We start from the raw sequence: 19,399 nt of genomic DNA on the forward strand, positions 1-19,399 counted from the left end.
GCTGCAGTCTCCCGAGTCCCGGGCGGAGACGCGCCGCGTCTGGCTTCGTGACTCCCGCGGCGGCGGCGGCGGCGGCCCAGGCTCACCCCGGCAAGAGGAGACGCTCGCGGTCCGTCCACTGCGTGTCAGGAGAGGGCCCTTGAAGGTCTCTCGACTTCCTCAAATAGAGACGTAGTTTGCACCAAACAGGCAGTTTGATAAGGATAAGACTCAGAAGAAGTACTTAAATACTGACTTTATTTTAAACCTCGAGCCAACCTCTCTCGTTTCCAAGTCATTGGATGCTTAATTCTCTTTAGTGGAGAAGGCAATTTGATGCCCTACAAGCGTCATATCCCTGCAGTACTGTCCGCTTGTTCTAAATTGACCCAAAAAAGGGGAAGGAGGAGGATGCCTTTAAGGTGAAACCACCCCTCATAGGTTTGTGAATGTTCGAAGTCGGAAGAGGGTATTAAGTGTTTGTTCCACATCTAAATGTTCCCTTGAAAAGGATAGAATATTTAGTGAAAATAAGGTCTGGTTCACTTCATCTTGGCCTTGTGGTAGAGCAGACAGGACCTAAGGCAGACATTTGACTACCGCCAACCTTAGGGCCTAATTCTGGGGGCGGACTCTAAAGCAGTTTAGAAGAGGCGGAAAAGGGAAAGAAGACTAGTGGACCATGGGTGTGTTAGTTTTGGATGTACACTTCTCATCATTGGAAGACAAAGAGGCCTGTTGCTGCAAATGAACCCTTTTGTGTTACCACTTTTACCTCCTCATCCTGTCCCAAGCTTCCGTACTATGCCCGACATTTTTGTTTTCTCTTCCACTCCTTTCTCTTTCCGACGCCCAGCCCAAACTGCAGAGGGAGTCGTTTCTAATTTTTGGTTTCCTTTGTGATTCTCAGTCCTCCTTTTCTTCTGTCTTTCCTTTCCATGCCCACCTTTTTACTCATTTCTTTTTCTTTTCTTCTCTTCCCTTATGTTTTCCTCTTCCTACCTTCCCCCCCATGAAAGCTCTGCTTGTGTTCTTGCTTTGCCGTTTTTTCTTTGATCTTTTCTTTGTGTTTTGTCTTTTTTCTTTCATCATTCGCCTGGATAACTCTTCTTGCTCATCCACTTCCTTTAAAACCTGAGTCCTACTCTTTTCTCAAACTCTTGCCTTCTGGAATATCGGGCATAGTTTAAAGCCTTCTAATGTCCTTTTGCTGCAAGGAGGGTATGACACTAGCTAACAGCTATATAGCATTTACAATTAGAGAACCAGAAAACCACTCTAGGGACTTTTTATGTATGAACTCATTAATCTTTTCCACAACCTTATAAGGTAGATCCTATTATTGCCTCCATTCTGCAGATGACAAAACAGATATGTAGGGAGAGAGAAATAAATGTGCCTATGCTCCCAGAGCCAGGATTTAAGCAGACAGTGGGCTCCAGTGTCTGTGCTCTTAACTATTATTACCCCTTGGTAGGGTAATAGGGCCAAGGTCTAAATGTTAACTAGCTGTGCTTTAAAAACACAGGTGTTTTAAGCAATTTACCAGTGTCAGCGCGCACTTTTGTTGTTGTGTGTGTGTGGGGGGTGCATTGTTGGAAGAGAGGTGGGAAAGGCGAGATGTTAGCATTGGAATAGATGGCAGAGAAAGAAATGTATGAGAGAAAGAAGGGTGGCAGTCTTTTGTCAGTGAGGGATTCCACTGGCATCTGACTCCAAATTTATTGGTTTAAACCCAAATCTCCTAATTAATTGTTATAATTTCATACAGATGGACACATGGAACTACAGTATAGAAAAGGCTAACATTGACCAGCGGTTCACCATTTCCACGGAGCAAACCAAGCCGAACTCTAATGTGAAGACTTCAGGTTAGTAAGAGCAAAAGTTCACCTGTGGTGAGGTTAGAAAGGAAAAAAAAATCCCCTAACAAAGGAACAGAAGACTAGAATGCCCTCTTTGGGTCTGTTTAAAAATAGGTTGAGTCTTATCTTTTTAGGAAGGTTTAATGCTGTCCTGCTGAAAGCCAAGGAGATACAACATGAGCTTGAAACCCCTTTGAGCCTATAATTAGAGAATTTTGTGATGGCTTGCTTTCAATTAAAGATACCCATCTTTCTCCTTTTAATAGGTGAGGGGGAAGCTGCTTCCATTGCTTTTCTTTGGTTAAGTAGGGAAATCACTACCTATAGAGACGCTAATGAAAGGGTACACTTATCCCAGTTCCCACCCCCTTCCCCCACCCCCACGTAAGTATTCTGAGCGCTATGCTCATTATATTCACCTGTGACTTTGGAAGGTCTTATCATGTTTGCTTGCAAAGTCTTGGATTTCCAGCAGAAACTGAACTCTCCTGAGAGGATTAAAGTTTCCACAGAGAATAGAGGTTTTCTGCCTCTAGGGTTCTGCAAGCCCTACCACTCTCTGGGGTGGTGACTAGGGTGTTTGGGGACTCCCAGTCAGACTCAAACTAAGCGTGCATCTCTAATGGCCTTAAAGACCCCAGATCTGCCCGACGGTGTGAATCTTCTTGCCCATACTGCTGTGAAAATACCCCATTAGGGGGACACATGTCCAGTGCTGGACAGAAAATTTACAGTCAACTCGACATCGTTTTACATCAAAAAGGGAAATGCATGCTGTGAAGCAGAGTTCATAAAAATCTGAAGTAAAAAGTTTACGGTTAATGCTAAAATGAAGGCGGGGGGGGGGTGCAGGGCAGAGTGGGATGATAGATTAGGGGTAAGTGAAAGCTTCCCCTGGAATCCTCTCTCCGGGCATACACACTGCTCTCAGCGGAGAAAAGTTCGTGTTGTCATGCACAACACAGAAAGAAGGCCACCTCATAAAAGGATCTTAGAAGGGAGGGAAACCCCGTGCTACTTACTAGAAGCCAAATACAACTTTTAAATATTGATATTGCTATTTTGTGAAAGCACCAGATTTAAAATCCCAGAATAGAAGGTTGGGTTTTACAGTTTCATACTCAGCAAATTAGCAGGAACAGCACAAGTGTCTCTGTTTAATTTGTAAAAGAACGTAAGTCTTTCTGTAGGCTACCAACTAATGTGTTTGTGGTTGTAAACATACACATGAATCACGTTTTGTATTTATGTTAGCACCGCTCAAGAAGTTTGTACACTTACTCGTCTTTACATAGCACCAAGGAGCAGGTAATATGAAGTAGAAGAAATGAATTTTATCACCGCTGAAATCTTTGTGTTTTTGTATTTGTGTGATTATCACAAACACTCGTGCAGGTTGTCCTGAATTTAAGATATGCTTCAAATTCCTAGAGTGATCACATAAAAAAGACAACTAGGAGAGTGACAACTATAAGAGGTGATCTCCTTGGCTCTCCTCTCCTTGTCTGCCTGGTCTCTCTGGGTGCCCATGTGCTTAAAATTCTGATTGAACCCAGAAAAGTAGAGTGAGGAACACGTGACACGCCCATAAGGATTTCCACAAAGTGATCCCTATCTTTCTCTGGATTTTTCTGGACTAGCTGGATAGTGGAATCCAGAGAAGCTGCATGAAGATGGGGTCTTTAGACTCCTTTTCCCCCCTTGTTACTGCTGATGAAAATCTGTAGAAAGTTTTCAAAGAGATACATATTTATGCATCGTGAAACACAACTAGGAATAAGATGTGCTAGACAACCATTTATCTCACCTGCCCGTTATAGGCATGGCCCTTGAATACTGATTACAGATGGTGTCTGCCCGGTGCAGAGAGCCGTCTGCTAACAGAGTCCGGTACTTTTTAAAAGCATCAAAAAGACAAGCTAAGGAGGATTTAATCTACACTTAGAACTATTGGTAAAATGTATTCGACAGTTAACTTAAAGCAAGAGTTCATATCTAATTATCCAAAAAAGTAATATGGTTCTGATATTAACTTACAATCCTCATTGACAAGGAAACGGATGGAAATCTAGGCTGGGTGTTATCAGTTGAGGGCTGCATTCGTGCTTTTCTTATCATTTCCACCCAGTAACTTTTCTTATAATTTCCACCCAATAACTTCTGCTTATATCTGTGTCCAATCCTATTACAGGAGTGCTACAAGTACAGTTTTCTAGTTGGGGCTCTTCAGTAATGTAGGGGTTCTTTTAGTACAAAGGGAGCGGAGAATGAATATTGAGTTGGCACCAGCATCTCTGTGGTGGTCAGACGAAAGGAAATGCCTTGTTCAGGTTCTCTTCTTTTTTTCGTCAGTGGGCCTTTTTTCTCTTCTATGCCATATGGGTTGGCAGTGTCCCATTATTGTATGAGGGTATTTAATACCAATTTCAGAAAATTTTCAGTCTTTCCATCTGCAATTGCCCAAACTTAAGTAGGTCCTTAAGCACATGCTTTTTAACATCTGTATTTTTAAGTGCTAATAATTACAGAAATCTGCTTCGGGAGGGAATTTAACAGGGTTTGCTCTTCTTCCCGTAGAAGGCGAACTGCAGCTGCATGTTTTCTGGGAAATGATGGTCTTCCTTCCTGTGTAGCGGCATCTGTCCTCTCTCCATAGCTCTGCCTTCTGCCCCCAGCATTTGGGTTGAAGACAGCACCCCCCCCCCATAGTGTCCACCGGCACGTCGCTAGGACTCTGCTCTTCCTCTGCTTCGAGCCACCCTGGAGGAAGCCACAAGGGCCTCAGGGTCAGAAGATTAGAAGAGCTTTGTGATTGACTTGGGTTCTTGAGTAGGTGAGGGAGGAGAGGAGAGGGAGGTGAGGGCCCAGTCTCTGAGGCTGGAGTGGAGAAGCGAACCCTGTAAGAGAAGTCATCTCTGGGGTACGCTAGTGTGCCCAGGTATTCAGGCAGTTGTCCCACAAACCTTATTTAATTCTCTCAACTCTTGGATCTAGGCGCCTGAACTCCACTTTGTAGATGGAAAAACTCAAGTTTAAGAGACTTTCGGTAACTTGTCATTGCCATGTGGTAAATAGTGAAGTCAGGCAACAGGGAACTGAGGCCTGAGGTGTGCTGCTGGGCGTTGTTACCAGCCGGAGCCTAGGATTCTAACAGCCATCTTCTCCTCTCAACCCTGGAGGGGACCCCCCGCCCCAGCCTTCTACCTTCCTTGGTAAAGCCCCTCCAGGTCATGGGAGCCATCACTAGAGGCCAGTTAGAGTTGTTGAGAGATGAGAAGATGGTGGGATGAGGCATTCCTGAGCCTGTGCTGTGGTGTCCTGACATGTGGGTTGGAATTCTGGGATGCGAATTGTGGATGTGAATTGTGGTTAGTCCACTGGAATATTTATTGTGCTGATAGAGGCTGTGCACCGGGATGGGCATTAGGGATTCAGTATTGAAGCTTGTCTTCAGTGACGGTACGATCTAATAGGTCATAATTTGTCAAAGAGGAGCAATCACTAAGGAAGCCGAGTAGTTATCCTAAAGCCAAAGCATGTTCCGAAGGCAGTACTCAGAAGCCACCTCTTTGGTGCATGTGAGATACACTTACAGCAATGCTTCTCTAGTAAGGCGCCTTAGAAATCATTCCAGAAAGTATAGTCGGTGACCTCAGCCTATGGGTAAGCCTTGTTCTGTAATCAAAACATTCTTGGATGGAGAGAAGGGCAAGGACAAAGCTGTCTGCCCTGCTCCCATAAGCTGCCTAGACCATCATTACCGCCCCCAGTCTGGCCTGTCTCCCTGGTACTGGTGGGAATGCCCCTTCAAGAGCGTCCTCTCCAAGTGTATACAGCTTCACCTTACATGCTCCTGATTTGCTGTCTGTGATTCTGTCAGCTTCTATGACACGTATTGTGACCTTCTCTCCATGTGGCTTAGTGTTTAAACTTTCTCTCTTTGGAAATTGAATCTAAACTTCGCCCCGCAGATTAACATTTGGTTTTCCTCCTTGGTGTTCCACACCCTCTGGGGTCTCTGGTAAGAAGCTCCTGCCCCATCCCAGCCCCTCCGCCCTCACTCTGACCCCAGTTATTTGGTTCTTGCGCCAGGTTGAGACGTGGACACAGCTTGGCTTAACTAATTTCGTCTGCTCCAGAGCAGGCCAGAGCAGTTCTGAAAAAGATGGTAACTCATTACAGTGGCTCATAACCTCCAGATTTTCACATCCTGCAAAAGGGCACGTCTTCTTCACTGTCATGCTGTCAGCTTCCTTAGTTCATTTCTTGGTCTCGGCTCTTCAATCTGGAAAGGGGCCAGGCTGGGCTGGCAGATTGGGGCAGCCCGATATCCGCATCCCTTTCAGCTATATGGACCAGATGGCAAACTCAGCAGCACTGCCTGACCTTAAAGCCGAAAACTTAGTGGTCATTTTTGATCCCTTCATCTCCCTCACTGCCCCATTTAATTAATAACAATGTCCTACAGATTCCACTTCTTAAACATACATCGAGTCCCTCCCCCCCACCCCGTCCTCAGTGCCTACCCTCTAGACCAAGCCCCCCCCCAATCTCACACCCAAATACTATGAGAACTTAACTGCCTAGCAGTTGGGGTTTAGTAAGGAAAACAGAAACAGCTTTAGATATCTCAGGTAGGAGGGACTTAACGGGGATTAGAAGCAGGCATAACCTTTGGATACATAAGCGGGGGTAATCAAGACTGCAAAAAACTGCTGCTGACCTCCAAGAAATGCTGGCCGTCAGAAGGGTCCGGGAAAGCTGGATGCCACTGAGCTCAGCTGCCTGCCTTGCTGAAGAGGCTGACTTGCAGGAGCTTGCCTGGAAGCCTCTGGAAACCTCACATTCGCACACAGCTACCGCGGAAGGAATATGGTGTGTCTTTTCCACTTTCCACATCTGGCATGCGGGCCTGTGATTGGCACAGTCTAAGCAGGAACCCTGTGGGCAAGGGCGAGGGGAAAATGTCACTCCCAAGTTCCTCACCTGGGACAAGAGCCAGGTGTAGAAGGCAGTGGAGCACCTCACACTCGCACCCATTGTGTATGCCCACCTTCCCCCTCCACCACACCTGATTCCCTCTCAGCTTAGGAATGGAGCCATCTTTCTGTCCATGTCATTCCCTTGACCAAAACCCTTTGTTTCCCACTCCCATGAAGCTTCAGCGGCCCACGAGACACTGTATATGACTCGGCCCCTGGCTGCATCTTCAGTCTCAACTCTCATGTCTCTTTCTCTCTTTCTATATTCCAACGTACCAGCCGTCTTTCAATTTTTCTCTTTTCAGTATACTCTACTCTTTCAGGCCCTACCCTCATGTTGTTCCAGCTGATTGGAATGCTTTTCCCCCCACTTCTCCAGCCCCATTCAACTCTCTTTAACCTGCCAATCCTTCCAATGCCATCGGAAGTATCGTTTTCTCCAGGAAGCTTCCTCTGAGTTCCTAGAGCAGATTTGTCTCCTTCTGGAAGCTCCTTTGTACATTATCCTTCTCGTTCATAACATTTATATTGTTGGAAAGACTCCTAAGACTTTTCAGTGTCTGTATTCCCCCACGAGTCTGTGAGCCCCCCCAGGGAGGGGCCCCTCAGTCGTTGACTGCTGTGTCTCCGGTGCCCAGGACAGCGGGAAGCACAGAGCAGACGCTCAGCTGTTTCTTGAATGACTTGCAGGGGCGCCACCAAATCATCTACGAGCTGAAGGCTTGTTCCAGGAAAAGGCTTGCATGACAAGTCGTAACCCAGCCACAGAGCATTTGGGGAGTCCTCATGCCTGCTAGAGGTGGGAATCTAGTGTTGGCTCCTGCCGTCCCTTCCTCCCACTAGGACTTTCCTATATGAATGCGGCTCTTACGGGCAGGAGCACCCTCACTCCACTTGGGGCACTGTGCATTTCTTTCTTGGCCTTACGAGGCATGTGGAGACTAGGAAGTAGACAACATGAAGGATCATAAAGTGCTCCTGATGTAGCAGGAAACCCAGGAGCCTGGCAGGGTCTCTCGTGGAATGGCGGGCAGTTCTGTTGGGGACCTCTGGAACTGCTGTTGGTCACTGTGCCACGGTGGACATGTTCTGTGCCCAGAAGGCGGTGAACTCTGCCAGTGTGCTCCCTAATGGCCGTGGTGCGCTGGCATTTCTCACTCTCAGACTTGCACTTCCTTTCGCAGTGTGCATCAGAGGGCGGAGAGACTGCAGGGGCTGGAGCCGGTCCCGCTGGATTCCACAGGTGCTCCAGAGACCACGGATCGGGGAGGCGACACCCAGGGCATGGCTCTCAGAGGCCAGAAGTGGGGAGGGGATGCAGATTTCGGCATGACAAGCTGTATTTACAGGTCTGCCGAGCTGAGTGGATCACAGGAGGGGGTCCTGGGGCAGTGCCAAAGAGCTTGGTTACCAGGAGTGCAGAAAGAAACAAGCCCTGTGCCAGGATGTAGGAGTCAAGCCTCAGACTGTGGAACAAAGTAGGAGGGTTGAGAGCCAGCAAAGCCAATCCATCAGAATGCCAAACTGGTAGGCACAGAGGAGACAGGGAGAGAGAGGTCAGGAGAGACAAAAGAGAGCTGGAGCGAGACGGGGGAGGCAGACCCAGGTTGGGACGAGAGTCTGCTGAGGTGGGGGAGTGCTCTCTGGGTTGGTGAGTCATGCCCCCGATGGACTGGAAATATGGGCAGGACCACTTGGACCCTCATCCACAAACCAACTTTGCATGTGCTCCTGGCACTTAATACTTGCAAAAACAGAGGTCCCATTCTTCTAATCATGTATTCAGACAGGCAGTGTTGATTTTCCCCATCATGGGGTTGCAAAATCAGACTGCATGTACGGAACATAGCTCTGGCGATAGCAAGCCATCAGCAGGCCTGGGTCGGAGTCCACACATACTCAGCAGTCCTGCACTGTCCGGGGTGATCCAGCAGATAAAATTCTGAGTCTGTTGCGATTTTGGAGAGCTATGCTAATGATTTTTCTGGAACCTATGTTTTTTATTATATTTTTGAAATTCTGCTTTCGGTGTACCGAAGATCGTGAAATAGACACAGCCCACATTTCTGCCACCTTTCCTATGATTGCATGGTCCTGCTTACAGTGGCAGAGTGCTGTGGGCCCTGCCTTTAAATTAAGAAGACCTAGGTTCAAATACTGTTTTCCCCTGAAAAGTTGTGTGACCTTGGGCAAGTTATTAATGAGTCGTTTTTTTGTCAATGTAGTACAGAGATAGTAGCATCTACTTCTGACTGGTTGTTGTACGGGTTGGGGACAAGGCATGGGGAGCACCTGAGACACTGTAGGCGAGCCGTAACTGGAAGCTATTATTTTCCTGATTTGAGCTGCTTGGTCAAAGTTGTGGGTATCATGGAATATGGTTGGAAAGTAATTGATAGATTCAGTTACATATTTTAAGTTTGAGAGGTAAACCTTTTGCTTTCAATTATCCTTTACTAATAGGTGAATAATAATAAAACAGAAGGCCAAACCTGTCAATGTGATTTTCCATTAATGAGATAGTTTTGCTTCATGTGCTAGCTGGAAATAGGCAATCCCAGCCACAACTGTCTGATTTTAAATCATACTCTTCAGACTGCCCTTCAGAGAGCACACACAGTTCCACATTTGCGCACGAATGGGGGGAAATGCTGTCAGCTCATGTTTTGTCATAAGTTAAAGCCTTATTCAGGTTTTACGTGAATGACATGGATGAATTAAGTTTCAAATTTTGTTATCTGGCTGTGGGAGGTATATTGACTTATTTCCTCTCTATACCATCTATTCTAACAGCAAGCACTTTTCTTGCAATTACGCTGTGCCACGCTCTGCTCTGTTTTAGGGTTTTACAAATATTCACTCCTTTCTTTCCCCCAAGCCCTTTAAGATAGGTACTGTGATCATGCCCTTCATAAAAGGAGGAAACAGAGGTACAAGAGCAGCAATTTGTCCATGCCACACAGCTAGGAAGTGGCAGAGCCAGGATTCCAGGCAGGCGCTGTGACCGCAGAGCCAGTGCCTGCAATCTCGTGCTTTACTGCCTCTGCTTTTCAAAGGCTTCCCCAATATTCAGAGACACATGGGACCTTTCCATTCACCAGCCATGATTTTGTTTAGAGAAGAGAGGGTTCATAGTGCAGAAGGAACATCTGAAACTCTGACCGCAAGGTTAAGCTTGGCCAAGGACTGTTCGACTGAGAAACGCAGGGCATTGAACTTCTGCGAACCTCAGGGTCCTCACCTATTCAGTGAGGAAATTATATATCTGTCGTGAGGGTGACTAACAGTATGTCTGACACATAGGGGATGCCCAAGAAATGTTAGTCCCCTCCTTGAATACTACATACCTAAATATATCCAAGTATGCAGTTATTGGGGGGTTCTTTCCTCCTGAAAAATTCATTCTTGATTTCTTTAACTTTTCACTTTTAAGAAAGTAGGGTGAATTTTGATCACCCAGTTAATAAGTGTAAATCATTTTCTATGCGGAAGGCATTTTCTGTTGGTGCTATCCCACAGAACTTTTCGTGATGATGGAAAAGTTCTATAACCGGTGCTGTCTAACGTGGTAGCCGCTGGCCGTGTGTGGTTATTGAGCACTTGAAATGTGGTTAGTTTAATTAAGGCACTAAATTTCTAATTTTATTTAATTTTAACTGATTTAAGTTTAAAGAGACACATGTGGTTAATGGTGGTCACACTGCATAGTGAAAGCCTAGATGTTTTAATCTGGTCCAAGTACTAACTGATCAGCAGATAATTCTTTTAAGAAAGCCAAGACAGATTTTTAGTTTGTTCTTTTCCTAAAGTGTCTATGAGCTCAGCATCTTTATAGGAAGAAAAAAAAGTATCAATTACCGAGCATAAATTCAGGCAAATAAAGAAAACCTATAACCACCAACTTCACTAGGTTTTATGATATTTGACAGATCCATTTTAATTTTACGGGAACCCAAATGACATAACTTATCAACATTTTAAAATACTGATCATGAATTTGCTATGAATATTTAATGAGTTCCCATAATGGATAGTAATATAATAATTTTAATACCGCATATCACATCATATGCCTGTCAGGTTTGGATGTAAGCCGTGGTGTCCTGGTACATGTTTAACCAGTCCTCTGGGAAAAATGTGTGTGTGTGTGTGTGTGTGTGTGTGTGTGTGTGTGTGTGGTTTATTATAAATGTTATTATTATAAAGGATGTGTAGCCTAGCACCCATTTAAACATAATAATAAAATATACATTACTCCTACGAATTTCATATAGCCAATTGATTCTCACTGAATGCTTTTATTGATTTTTGCCAGATTCTTTTATCCCTTGCCAACCTACGGTGGCAATTAATTCACAAGTATAATTCTGACATGAATGTTGGGTATTTTTGTTTATGTCGTGGTAGGTGAAATTGAAACAATAAAGACAATTGTTAGAGCCCGACTCCTTCATCAATGTTATGAGCAACTTCTTCACTAAATCAGATAATACTTATCACATACTAGAAAAAGATTTCCTCAATTTTCTGTGTAATTCACAGTATAGTGACTATAGACATGACGCACTTTTAAGTCCAATCTACGATTAACATTTTCTCTATCACTTTCCTGAGTCTAACAATTGACAAAATAATAAATCAGGCTCTAATTTGTAGCATTTGCCAATTTTCGTGGCATAACTACTCCCACCACAACCAACCGTAGGCAGCAATACAGCAGCACCGAAAGTCCAGTTGGGAAGCCACAGGAGACGTAACTAACCTCAAGAGCATAGGTAATAATAAGATGTAATAAAGTAATTAGGAAGTGATGAGTTTTGTGTATTAACCGCCTTTGTTCTTAATATAATCTATTTAGTGGTAGGCTTATAGGACTTAATTTCTAATAATGGCTAGTCCCAGAATCAGTCCTGTGGTCATCAACAATTGATTGAGGGGCTGCTCTGCGCCAGGACTGAGAGCTAGGCTATAAATATGAATCAGGCCTGTCAATATGTGGGCCTTCCAGGATGTGCTTTTGCCCTCTTCTGTATCAACGTTTCCCCCTGCATGATCTCATCTAGGTTCATGGCCTTAATATCATTGTTATGCTGATGACTCCCAAATTTATGTTGCCACCTCTCTTTTCTACTGCAAGTTCCAGGCTCATAAATCCAGCAGCCTACTTGATGACTCCCCTTGGATAGCTTATGGTTATTCTAAACTTGACATGGCCATTCTAGCTTGACACATCTTAATGTCCCCCTTATGCCCCAGATCCATCCACTCTTCCTCGATTCTTCACCATGCTCTGTCAACGACACCACCATACACCACTGAATTGAGCCCCAAATTTAAGACCCATCCTTGGTCCTTCTCTTTCATATTTTCTACATCCAGTCCATCAATAATTTCTGTCTCTCCTCTACCAAAATCTTGCCCGAATCTGGACAGTTTTCAGCATCTTCATTGCTATCACCCTCATCAAATCCACTGTCTCTCATTGGGACTCTAGAGAGACTCCAACTTGGTCTCCTTGCCTCTACTTTTCCTCATACAGACCTTACACACAATACCAAGAATGAACTCTTAAAAATACAACCCAGCTCGTGTCACCTTTTTTGTTTGAAATCTCTCCAGTGATTATTTGTTATAATTAGAATGAAGTCCAAATGTCTTGCCATGTTTGTGGTAGGCGGAATAGTGGGCCCCCAAAGATGTCCATGTCCTAATCCCTGGCACCTGTGAATAAATATTTCCTTACATGGCAAAAGGAACTTTGCAGATGTGACTAAATTAAGGCCTCTGAGATGGGGAGGTTATCCACACGGTCCCAATGTAATCACAGCGGTTCTTAGAAGAGGAAGAAGGAGGTTGAAGAGAGTTAGAGGGGGATGTAACTACAGAATGATCGGGGAGATGCCACATTGCTGCTTTGAAGACAGAGGAAGTGGGGCAAAAGCCACGGAATAAGGGTGGGCTGTGGAAGCTGGGAAAGGCAAGGGAATGGATTCTTCTCTAGAGCCTTCAGAAAGCAGTGCAGCCCTGCCCACACCGTGGTTGTAGCCCAGTGAGACGCATGTCAGGCTTCTAACTCACTGAACTGTAAGATAATACATTTATGTTGTTTGAACCACCAAACTGGTGACTATTTGTTACGGCCGCAATCGGAAACCAATGCAAGTGTCTGCGAGGGCCTCCACAATCCGCCCGTCAGCCTCTCAGATCTCACTGCCTGTCTTTCTCCCCCCTTGCTCACTGTGCTGTAGCCATCTACACGTTTGTTTCGTCCGCTTAACACGGTGGATCTTTCCTCAGGCCTTTAGTTCCAGCTACGCCTCGCCTGTGACTTTCTTCCCCAGGTCTTCACAGAGTTGGCTATTCATCATTCTTCAAAAAAGCACCATCCCCTAGTCACTTTTTAATCTGTTTTATTTTCTGAATGGCTTTTATTAGGATCTGAAATTGTCTTAATCATTTGTTTATTGTCTCTGTGCCCCCTCTTCCCACCAGACACGTACCGTCGAAATACAAACTTCGTGAAGTCAGGGACCCAGTCTGTCATGTTCACTCAGTAAGCGTTCAGAGTATATTTGGTGACAAATGAATGAAAATATGGTGACTTGCCTCAGCATACACACATCCGGTGGTAGAGAAGATGAAAAAAGCAATGATGCTAGAACAATGTAATGGAGGCTATGAAAGCAGTTCCTGTGGGAGGTTACATGTCTCCATGAGAGAAGCACTTTGGCAGGCTTTCCAGAGGAATGACGACTGAGGAGAAACTGGGACAGCAAAAGCCAGGTGAGAAGGAGCAGGTGGACTATCAGGCATAGGATGAAGGAGGGGCAAGGGCACAAAGGTGTGAAAGGAAAGGCATTATGGGAACTGCAGGTAGGTTGGTTACCCTGGGAGCCTAAACTGAAAGGTAAGAAAATGCCTTGCCACGGAAGACTTGACATGACCTACCAAGAGATTTTTAATCTGTCTAAGTGGCAATTAGGGGGCCTTGAAGGATTATAAGCAGTGTCAGTTTTGCATTGTAGAAAATGTATTCTGATGATACTATTGAGAGTAGATTGAAGGGGAGGGATGCTGGAGCAGGACACCAATTGGGAGGACATGGCCATTGTCAGAGACCCTAGGGCAGTGGCAATGAAGATGGAGAAGGAATAGGGAGATCTGAGGACTATCTTGGAGGGAGATTCTATGCGAGTGCTGAGCCATTTGTCATGTGGAGTGGGGGGGAAAAAGGCTCAGGGATGACTCCCTTTGTTCTGGTTCGAGTGACCAGGCAGAGGGTGCTACCACCAGTAAGAATAGGGAATGCAGGAGGAAGATAGGAGGAAGATTTCACCGTGACTTGTTTGAGGTGCCATGGGTAAAGGAGACATCTCTGAAGTATTTGGATAATTGGATCTGAAGTTTGGAGGAAAGACCAAGACTAGAAATTTAGATTTGAGAGTCAGTGGCATATGTGATGTGACTGGTTGGGACAGTTCCAAAGACACAGAGATTAGAAGAAGGTTGAGGGTGGAATCCTGAGGAACTTCAATTTTTATATATTGGGTAGAAGAAGATCAGTCCAAGAACAGGACCAAGAAAAATTAGAGAGGAAGGAAAAGAATCAGGAATGTTGCTCTTGTGGCCAGAAATGCCTAGCTCCTTCATCTGCACCTGCAATATAGCACCCATTTTAAAGATGACCTCTTTGAAGTCCTCTCAAATGGATGCAAATGATTTTTATTGAATCTGTATCACACCTTATTTGTACCTATTTTATGGTGATTGTCACATGGAAACTTTTTTTTTTTTGTACTTTGGTCTAATTATCTCACTCCTATATTGTAAATTTCTTGAGTGCAGAGACTATGACTCACTTAGTTTTCATTCTTTGGAACTTTCAGTAGAATATCTTGCACGTATTACCTTTATGGCGAGTGAATATGACCACTGAATCCAGCAAATACTATTTGGAAAGTAAGAATTGTTTATATTTAAAAGAAAACAGTAATCACTTGCATAAGTATAGGTGATACCAAACAGCTAGCAAAATATTTCAAGATGACAGCCATGTATTATCTTGATACACTTGATCCTTATGAATTCCTATGTAGTCATAGTAGAGAATTATTTATTGAATGCTTACTATGTTCCAGCCATTCTCTCGAGTTCTTTATACATATGATTTCATGTCATTTTTACAATAGCCTGTGGGTGTGGCATTATTATTCCCATTTCACAGATGGAGGATAGGAATTTCAGAGAAGTTGAATAACTTGCCCAAGATCACACAGTCACTAAAGGGCTAAGATTTAAAGCTGGGCAACCTGTCTCTAGAGCTTGTGCCTTTGAGGTGACAACATATAAAAAACTCTGTGTCAAGGCAAGTCAGGTGCAGAAGGGGCACGTCAGAAACCTGCGGAAGGACTTTGGTAATTTAAGTGCTCATAATCAGGGATGCATTTTGAGTGGTTAGAAATAAATATGTGACATATTTGCATGGGAAACAAGTAGTTGCATTTTTGTGATTTACCTTAAAACAAAGACTTGCCGATTTAAACGAATACTCACATAAGATCAATTCATTCAGTAAGAGATTTAGAATGCAGAACTCTGCCGTGGAATACCACAGCACAAGAACCGAATATCGGCCACTGGCATCTAAGGCAGAAACAAATGAATCTAATGGAGTAAAAGACCCAAAAGAGGTTTTAGTGCCCCAAACAGGCGAGCTTTAAGAGCTATTGCTACTGCAGTTGTAGCAGTAATATCCGGTTCCTCCTGGTTCTTTCCACTTTAACAACAAGGTAGGATATGGTCTTAGTTCTCATTGGCCTGTTAGAATTGTAACATGTAACATATTAACTGTGTCTCTAAGGGACTGTAAGCCTATCAAGAACAGAGCTCACTTTTACCATTATTCTGTAGCAAATACGAAACAGGAGTAGGTAGTGAATAAGGTACAACTTGTAGCAATGATTGCAGTGGGGCGGATACCAGCTGCAGAAAGGAGGGGCTTTGCTGTTTCTGTGTACCACTGGCCTTTAAGAGAGATTCTGAGCTCAGTAAGTATTTGTGGAAGGAATGGTTTTATAGAATGGGGCAATTGTCTGACAGGGGAAATTGATTACCTACGAAGTCTTTCCATTTTTAAGGTCTGTGGCTGTTTTATTCATAGTCTATGTGCCTCTTAAAAATTATGTCGGTCACATTTCTTCTGTGCTAACGCAGTACAACAAACTACTCATTTTTTAGTTCACTTTTTCAGATTATTAAACATAATGATAACTTGCTAGTATACAGTCACTTCAATAGCACCATATTGGGATGTTTTTAATATTTCAATTAATTGAATGATTGAGCAAGTTTAAATGATTGACTGTCTTACTATATTATTAGAGAAAAAAAAATTCTAATAATGGGAGACACCAACAACCCAAATCCATATTCAAGTAATTGTATATAGTCTTTTTTTTCAGTTTATTAAGAAAAACTAGAATCGACATGTCTGTCAAATTCTTGTCACATCTACATTTTTGTAATCAGAATATTTCTGACTTCCCCAACCAGATAACCTACTGTATTCTTCAGGACTCTTCCCCACTGCCAGTGACAGAAACCAAATTCAAATTAGCGGAAGCAGTGAAGGAGATTGGTTTGTGTAAGCAACTGTGGGGAGTGCTAGGTGACAGAACTATGGATGTGAACGTCATTAGATCTCCTTCTCTCCATCTCTCAAGTTCTCTCTGCAAATTAGCTTTATTCTCTTCAGTGGGTTTCTCCCCCAAGGCTAAAACTCAGGTGTGTGTGGAGGGGGAGCGTGTGGGGGGGTGCTGCAGCTTTAAGGCATAGCTTCAGATTTGTAATAAGAAAACAGGTTAATCCTTCCGGTTTCAGTTCAGGAAAGGCTGGGAAAGGACTCTGGCCCCGTTGGGGACACTTGATGAGTTTCTATGTCCTAGAAGGACTGGTGAAGGACTCTGACCCATTAGCCTCAGTAACAGCTCTGCTCTTAGGTTGGAGATGAGATGGGATCTGTATCGAAGAGCAGGTGAAAAACAGTGGTGTCCACCACACTCATGACCTTAGCATCCACGCCGTGGTGGCCAGGAGCTGTCACATAGTAAGTGGCAGGAAGGTCGGTCTTGTGCAGAGCCTCTGTGCACTGAGGATTCTGGGAATCCTCGGAATGCCTGTGAAAATATCCAAGACTCAGTGTTGGCTTTCACTCCCTCCTGTGGATCCCACGGTCCTGGACATGTTCATGAAACTCTGTACGAGGCAGGGCCAGCGCCACCACCTCAGTCTTGGACTCGGTACTGGTGGGGAGGACTACTCCACCAAGACAAAACTGGAACGCGGCCGCGTGCCCTCTGCCGGGAGTCTGCAGTTCTCTCTCTTGCCGGGAGTGAGCTCCTTCTAGCTGCGGCTTCTCCAGGGTGCGCAGACTACCTTGGTGGGTACACTGGGATGGGAGGGATTTGGGTGTCACTTCTCATTGTCTGTGCAGGTGTATGATTGTACAAGTTACCTTCTCTCCTCGTTCCTTAGCTCTAACTTTAAGAGTTCCCGGAGCCCCCTCAGGCTCATTTGACCTCTCTTGGGGCCATTTGCATTGAAGAGGTGTAAGGGAGGTTTATGCTGGTAGATTGCAACACCCAGGAGCCATTGTTTGGCATCAGTCTATTTAGTCATCTGCATAATTCCTCAAAAGGCAGATTCACCTTAATTTTAGTACTAAATAGGAAACTCACCCTCCCTGTACACAACTGTTAACATTTAAAACCATGCAGAGTGTTAAGGCGAACTTTCTGTTTGGAAGTTTTTGAAACAACAGTTTTATTTAGATACAATTTGCATACTATAAAATCAGTGAACAATTAATTTCCAGTGTGTAATTAGCTTTTATGTGCAACCATCACCACAATCAGATTGAACCCATTTTCATCACCCAAAAAAGTAACCATTATCAGTCATTCTCCACTGCCCTGTACTCCACTCTCTCCAACCCTGGGCACCGCCCAGCTTCTTGCTGTCCCTGTGGATTTGCCTTTTTGCACATCTCATATAAATGGACTCATACAACCTGTTGTCTTTTGTGTCTGGCTTTTTTACTTAGCATAATGTTTTCAGAGTTCCCTATTGTTGTAGCATATATCTATACTTATTCCCTTTGATGGCTGAATAATATTCCATCATATGGACCACACTTTATATATCTGTTCATCACTTGATGGACATTGGAGCGATTGCCACCTTGGGCCGTTATGAATAATGCTGCCGTGAACATTCACGTACAGATGTTTGTGTAGACACATCAGTTCTTCTGATTATATATACCTAGGAGTTGGATTGCGGGTTTTAACCAGTTGAAAAGACTGCTTTCCAAAGTGGCTGCACCGTTTTGCATTCCTTCCAGAAATGTATGAGAGTCCCGATTTGTCCACGTTATAAGGGATATTTTAGCAGAAGACATGATAAATGTCAAAGTGAGGCATGTGAGTCATGATCTCTATTTACTGGCAATGAGCTCAATAAACTTTAAATTTTTAAGACTCCATTGATTCAACCTAAAAAGTGATATTTAAAATACATAATTCTGGGGCACCTGGGTGGCTCAGTCAGTTAAGCACCTGACTCTTGATTTTGGCTCAGGTCATGATCTCAGGGTCTTGAGATTAAGCCCGTGTTGGGCTACATGCCTAGGTGAGGATTAAGATTCTCTCTTTCTCCCTCTGCCCCCCCCTTAAAAAAATAAAATACACATTTCTACTCACAAACTCTAAAGTTTATGAGCCTAAATAATATACAAGAATAAAACTTCAATGTACAGTGCAAGTTTATCCAAATTCTAATAAGTGACCAACAGCGAGGATTAATGTATCTGAACAAAGATTTCAGGTTGATAGTGTTCAACTTTCTTTTCAAGGAAGCTCATCAACATGTAAAAAAAATTAGTAAATACACTGGATAGGTGGAGGTAAGGGTTTTATATAATTTCATTTTCTGGAACTATCCATATCTGGGCCTTAGCTCACCTAAGACATCCTATAATATATGTAATAAGGCAATAAATAATGTAGCTGGAAATGAAAAATAGCAATAATATTTACACATGATAAAAAGGCTTGGAGGTGCTCTTCCTTAATGCAACATCATAAACTTCTTCATGACCAAAAACAACTATCAGTGGTGGAGCACATCTTTTGCTCCCCATTCTTTCTCAGCAAGCCTGAGAGTGGAAGGCTTTGAAGGCAGCGAGTGCTTGCTTCTCAGTGATTTGTCCCTTTCCATCATGGTGGTGGTGGTTAGGTTGCTGTAGTTTGAAGGCTACCACAAGGCTCTCAGAATGTATCTAAGGGGGTGGCGTGGATGTTCATACCTGTCTTTCACTGATAGAATCTTCTTTTTAGAAACATTGTATCTGAGAGAACTTTTTTGGAGCTTTAGAATTCATCCGGATATTTATGTAATGAAACAAATTCTTCATTTCATAAAATATAAACGGCCACGGGAATATAAGATAATTGGTACATTTGTTTTATGGTTTGAACTTCTATTTTGTGACTTTCTGCCAAGGGAGGGACTCAA

The 19,399-nt window shown here is 43.8% G+C and overlaps 1 protein-coding gene across 1 annotated transcript in view; it reads left to right on the forward strand.

The window, feature by feature from the left end:
* Positions 1-19,399, forward strand: part of SSPN (sarcospan) — a 108,590-nt gene that overhangs the window by 4,687 nt on the left and 84,504 nt on the right. The window contains exon 2 of the mRNA XM_008693144.2: positions 1,751-1,850. The gene's annotated coding sequence lies outside the window, so the exon portion shown is untranslated. The remainder of the gene's footprint in view (positions 1-1,750; positions 1,851-19,399) is intronic.

This window comes from Ursus maritimus, unplaced genomic scaffold (genome assembly GCF_017311325.1).
Source record: "Ursus maritimus isolate PB19 unplaced genomic scaffold, ASM1731132v1 scaffold_26, whole genome shotgun sequence".
Taxonomy (NCBI): domain Eukaryota; kingdom Metazoa; phylum Chordata; class Mammalia; order Carnivora; family Ursidae; genus Ursus; species Ursus maritimus.